This window comes from Colobus angolensis, unplaced genomic scaffold, assembly GCF_000951035.1.
Source record: "Colobus angolensis palliatus isolate OR3802 unplaced genomic scaffold, Cang.pa_1.0 Scaffold293, whole genome shotgun sequence".
NCBI lineage: Eukaryota > Metazoa > Chordata > Mammalia > Primates > Cercopithecidae > Colobus > Colobus angolensis.
In genome coordinates this window covers 2,379,053-2,385,459 of record NW_012116188.1, presented here as the reverse complement: position 1 = coordinate 2,385,459, position 6,407 = coordinate 2,379,053, and the positions used below count along the sequence as shown (strand labels likewise).

At 41.6% G+C, this 6,407-nt stretch overlaps 1 pseudogene; it reads right to left on the bottom strand.

Moving 5' to 3' along the window:
* LOC105516894 overlaps positions 1-1,101 on the bottom strand; it is a 9,450-nt pseudogene extending 8,349 nt beyond the window's left edge.
* Between the last annotated feature and the right edge of the window lie 5,306 nt (positions 1,102-6,407).

Sequence of the window (6,407 nt, the reverse complement as noted above, 5' to 3'; positions counted from 1 at the left end):
TATATGTACAAGTCTCTATGTATAAAATAAACATAACCCAAACATGTTACCCCAAAGCCACACAGATGCACGTGCATTTCTACGAGAAGCCATTGGGCCCCCTTACCACAGACTGGCAGTGGAGTGAAACAAAAGGCCCAGAGAGGCTCTATTCCTGCCAGTTCCGTGTGAGCCTCCACAAATGACAAACCCCTGAACATGGCCCTTTGACCAGATCCAGCCAAGGGCCGTCGTCTTCTAGAGGGAAAGCTGCCCACTTATCCAGAAGCTGTCAGTCAGGACAGTGACTCTTTTTGATAGTTGAGGTGGGAACATAGAGAGGCATCCTGGTTTGGGTGGGTGGAGGGGAGGCTTTCCAGGAGGATGAAAACAGGCTAGGTCTGAACACACAGGAGTCACTGGGTGCGGCATGAATCTGGGTGGGGTAAGGGGGTCTCGGGCCAGAGGGACAGCAAGGCCAGGACAGGATGGCTCTGAGTGCTCCTGAGAGCATTTGGGGACCAGGAAAGTGACTCCCAATTTATACTGAAGACTGCACAGACCTGTGTGAGCCTGTTATGGCAGGCCCCAGCTGCATCTCGAGAAACCAGGGCAGACCCAGAGAACACTTGGATTAAGGACACCTGGGAGGGAGGCCAAGGCGGGCTGATCACTTGAGGTCAGGAGTTCAAGACCAGCCTGGCCAACATGGGGAAAACCCGTCTCTACTAAAAATACAAAAGAATTAGCCAGACATGGTGGCAGGCACCTGTAATCCCAGCTACTCAGGAGGCTAAGGGAGGAGAATCACTTGAACCCGGAAGGCGGAGGTTGCAGTGAGCCAAGATCGCGCCACTACATCCAGCCTGGGCGACAGAGTGAGACTCCATCTAAAATAATAATTAAAAAAAAAAGACACCTGGGAACCCACAGGCTTGAGGTTTCGCCCAAAACTTTGAGAATCATAGAATAGGTCTGGCTTGACAAAACTTTCTGGTCCACAGTGTAGATGGCAAACGAGGAAAACCAGGTGAGAGGCAGATGCTGGATGTGGCCATCCACAGGGGATGGATGACGCCTTTCAGAGAACTCGGGTCCAGCTTCTGGGTGAGGCAGGTCCATCCCAGGAGAATGAACTGCACGTGCACAAGTGGGGAGTCCCTGGGGAGCCCTGAGGTTCCGGGCCTGGCATCTGGCCTTGGGACAGCAGTAGTGCTAGCTTTCTGCACAGACTTCGGGTCACCAAGTCTAGGCTGAAAAATGTATTGCCTTACACCCAAAAAAAAAGCCCTATCTCTTCTGTTTTTTGAAGCTCAGGGAGGTAGCAACCAGATGGAACAGCTGTGCCTTCCACTCTCCAGAGGATAAACCATCGGTGGGGCTCAGTGTGTGGAAACTGCTGCTCTGGAGAATGGAGCAGTGCGGTCTGCCGGTCTGGAGTGCTTCATACATACAGGGCACCAGCTAAGGCATGACTCAAACAAACACATACACAAATCCATGTCTATATTTTTAATATATGAAGAAATAGATAACATATAAATATATGCATCAACATATACATAAATAAAAATTAAAACATACATATTTATGCATGGAACTTGTTAGAGCTGTTTCTCTTTGTGGTGGTGTGCCTCCAGGCAGGAACAAGAAAGCCTAGATATGTAAATTAATACTTAAAAACATGTATTACTTAGTAAACATATATAATCACATAGATTTATATATAAATATGGATGTACGTAAGTACATATATTCATCTATAAAGATATGTATGTATATTCATATATAAATTATACACCCCCAAGCATGTGGATACACACACACACACACACACAAACTAAACATAACCCAAAAATCTCACACAAAGACACACACCCTCCCACAAACAGATACACGTACTTTTACACTCCTGGGTGTTGGGCAATACTGCCACCTACTGGCAAGGAGCCAGAAAGCCACATTACATGGCCCCTTTGCAGATGGTAAACACCCACTGTTTTTGAGGCCTACCCATAGTGCTTTGTTTGTATGTATTTATGTATATATGCATATATGTGCACATATATCTATTTCATATAGAATATACAGTTAATATAGCTATATTACAGCATGATGAAGTTGTGCATAATCGCTATAATATATAGAGAAAAATATATACATCTATAAATATAAATTTATAAAACTCAGCCAGAAAATAAACACACACAAACAAAAAACAGATGCAAATACATTTATACTAGGGACCATTGGGCCCTCTTGCCACCTGCACATTTATACGAAATTATTTACAAAAGCTATGATATATGTAGATAAATATATATAGTATATAAATATAAATGTAGACAATAAATACAGCCATGTCTTATACACAAAATCTCCAGGTATAGGGCACCTAAATTTAGTATACTTTGCAGTACAATAAATGTTGCAAATAAGATCTTTGAAAATGTCCTCCATGGCTTCTTGTCAGGGGAATATGCCCAGGATTTGATGGTTGGGACATAAAATATATGCATAATTATTTTCACAAAGTATGAAGAAAATCTCCAAGTGTATCTGAATCCTTGAGATAAAACATGAACACATCCACATACGTTTCCACTAATTTTGGCATAATTCAAATTTTGAAAATTAATAAATTGATGTAAAGCGCTCTTTTGTGTCATTTATCTCATGACTAATTTTTCTGAGTTTTCCTTCATGTATTTTTAATCTATTAAAGTTTTTCCTACTTTGAATTACCTATTCATATGCTTCTCAGTGGTCTGTTGAATTTCCCAAGTCTTTTCTTGTTAATGTAAAATAGTTTCTTAAAAAGGAATCATTACTATTATGGAATGAGTGTTTTGTGTGTCTAAAAATCCTAGTTTCTTCCCGATATTTATTCTCTTTTTTTTTTTAGTTACTAGAGCCCCACATATTCAGTTGATAACATCAACATCCATGTAGATACTACACTTCTTAGCCTCCCTTGCAGGTCAGTGTGGCCATGGAACTAAAGTTGGGAAAGTGAGGTAGAGGTGAAACTGTTTGCCTGTGACTTCCAGGGACTTTCCTTATGGGAGGAGGTCTTTTGTTTTTTCTACTCTTTTTTCATGACTGCAGCTTGGGATGCAGTTGTATTTCCTGGAGCTCCAGCAGCCGTATGTGCCCTGGGCACAGCTGGTAAGTGCTGAGTTCTCATGGCTCATGAAGCGGAGCTGCCACACCTGAATGGCCAAGCCTCTGCCTGATTTTACATGAGGAAGAAGTATGCTAACTTGCCTAAAGGACTATCATTTTTGGGATTTTCTGTCACCTTCAATTGAACCTTATTCTACGTAAGAGAGGCTACACATAGATCTACTCCATAAACACAGATCATAGAGAAGGATCGGGAATGACACAGGCAATGTGGCTTTGCCATCATGAATCGGTCAAAATTATTCCATTTTCACTTCTCGGTACCTTGAATGTAGTGTTTAGCATGTGTTTCTTTTCCTCTTATCACAATTTTAGCTCATTTAATGAGTGCTGGGCTAACCATGGCACATTCTTCTTCTGCATGTACCCTGTCCTACGTCCAGGTTCATGTCACTGTGTGATATCAGTGTCATTGTGACAGCCGTAAGAGAATACAGGAGCAATAGTGCAACAGAGTCACCTCTTGCGGCTGATGTGAGTATTCCCTTAGGTTTAAGTGAACAGGAAAACAGACACATTTGCAACAGGGAGCTCAAAAACAGTCTGCCAAATGAGGTCACAGAAACTATGTGCAAATTTAACGTAAAATGCTGAGCTCTGTCCTCAGCTGCATGTGCCTCTGCCCAACAGGTTTCTATTCAGGAAGGGCAGCGTAGTTCCTCTCACATTTTTCCCCTTTGTTTTCTCCCAGGCTTCATGGTAAAGCAGAAGATTCATGAGAGGGTGTCTGCAGACAGGTCCTAAAGTGCTTTTCTCCACAGGAATATCACCTGGGCACTGCAGCCAGGGGTCACAGGTGCCACTGAGGAGGACTGCATTCCCGTCTTCAGTGAGGGAGAGCTGAGAGAAGGCAGGCGGGGTTCACAGTTCCCTCACCCACTTGCTTAAGCAATACATGAAAGGTTCAAACTAAAAGAAATCCGAGATCTTACAGAAGCATTTAGAATCACGTATAAAGCATGGATCACTTTTAAATATTTAAAAACGCGCACAAACCACATGAAACTACTTCTGGTGAAGGATTTCTGGCTAAATGGACTTTACATTATTGCTGAATGCAAGCTGAGGTGATCAGATAATCACTTGAGAGATGCTGGGGAATAGGGACTTGGATCAGATAACAAGGGTGAGAGATTCTGACCAAACCAACTTGGCAGGAGCCTTTGCTAAAACTGGACTCTGGAGAACACACCGAAGATGAGGCCTAGTCAAAAAAGAGCTCAGGGAAGCCTGTCTAGAGTTTTGTTAGGGACAGCCTCTTTGTCGACATTTGTGTACATACACAGATTCACAAATAAATACACATATATAAATAAAATTAGTTTATTCAAGTTGATATATTTATTTAAAGTTGCATTGGTTTTTGAGTACCACAAATTTACCAGCTGAAAACACCACAAATGAATTATCTCACAGTTCCCTGGGTCAGGAATCTGGGCACATGTTGGCTGGGCCCTCTGCTCAGGGTGGCATCTCATTTCAGAATTGGGATCATCTTTCAAGCCATGTAACTAGGTAAGTGGAGGCTCCTGATGAAATTTCCTGCAGGGACATGGATTAGGAGAAACCCCATGAGCTTTAAACCCTGAGAGTCAAGCCTGGATTCATTCCTAAAGAGCATAAAGGGTGGAAGAGGCTCTTTCAAAAGAGGCTGTGGGACAAATACCAACAAAGGCAGTCTTTGTTGTTGCCAGTAACAACAGAAATGTCATTTGCCCCATCAGTACCTCGAAATAACGCAAGACAACAACTTCCTTTTGTCGAAGTCCTAGGACGTCATAACTTGCTTGGCCTGCACAGTCTGGGTTTATGGCTCTTGAACCACTCCCTGTCCATTTAACACGAATAGTGACGTTTTCTCATTTAAAATAAAATAGAATATTTAACTAACTGCTGCCTTAAAAACAATCTAGGATGGATTTGAATACTGTCCCCTTTTCACTTCTGGCTTCTAACCGTCTTTTCCAAACCTACCTAGCATCGTAGTGTCACTGGCCTCATGCAGGGTGCTTGTGGCTGTAATGAGGTTGTGCGCTGACACCGAAGCCTGCAACAGCAGAATCCTTCCGCACTTGGATGGAGGTGAAAGAGTCAGCGGCCGTCCCTGGTGCTTCCGTAGCTCAACCTCAGCTCACCTCGGCTGCTTGTGCCACGGTCCCTGCTAGGACCTGGGAGATGCACGAGGCCATGTGGAATGGTCAGAGGGACACCAGGGAAACTGCAGGTTAAGTGCAAGAAAACAAATGCAGGCAAAGAAGACCTCGCTAGAGTGACTCTGTGTAGAAAAAATCTGTACTTATTTATTTTATTGTTTGTAACATTTTTTGCAATAATCCTTGCAGTAGAAATGATCTTAAAAAGTACATTTTGGTTTGAAAATAAACACATAACTGGATTTCCATTCTCAAGAAAGCAGATGATAAATACATAGCCTATGTAAAATGTTTATAGCCTCATCCACAAAGGGTCTATAGTGATATCACTGACCACATAAATACAGAAGACATATGTCTCCTAAAAACGTGTTATCATAAACTTGAACGTGTGATAGTTATTTTAAGGAACCTATGCCTGCAAACAATGTAAAACATGAAGATATGCAAAGTACATGTACCTATAACACTGCAAAAAGGGTTTCACGTTTATTTAGATCGACTGTTTCTCTAAATTAATTGTGTTCACTTTAGATTGTAAATTCTTCGCATAAAAAAATTAAGTGATAGCTGTAAGAGGTTGTCTGGAATACCCCAAAGAGAATTGTTCACACTGTGAAATAATGTCACTATACACTGATGTCACGAGATGCTTCAAATAAAAGAGCAGTTAATTCTAATAATAGGCTACTTTAAATCCTTTTTATGGAATCAAAGTATAGCTTTTCATCCTGTCAAAGGTGAAACTCCTGACATTATTTTAGATGCTACTGTAAATTTAGAAGAACATAAAATTCACTGTTTAAAAGTGTACACATTGGTGATTTTAAGTATATTAACTATGTTGTGCAACCATCACTATTATCTAACTCCAGAGTATTCCCATCAACCCCAAAAGAAACCCTGTACCTATTAGCAGTCAGTCCCAATTCTCCCTTTCTCCCATCTCCTGGCAACCGTGAATCTACTTCTTGTCTCTATGAATATGCCTATTACGCACATTTCATATAAATGGAGTCATAATATATGTGGTCTTTTGTGCCTGCCTTCTCTCACTTAGCACAATGTTTTCAAGACTCATCTATATTG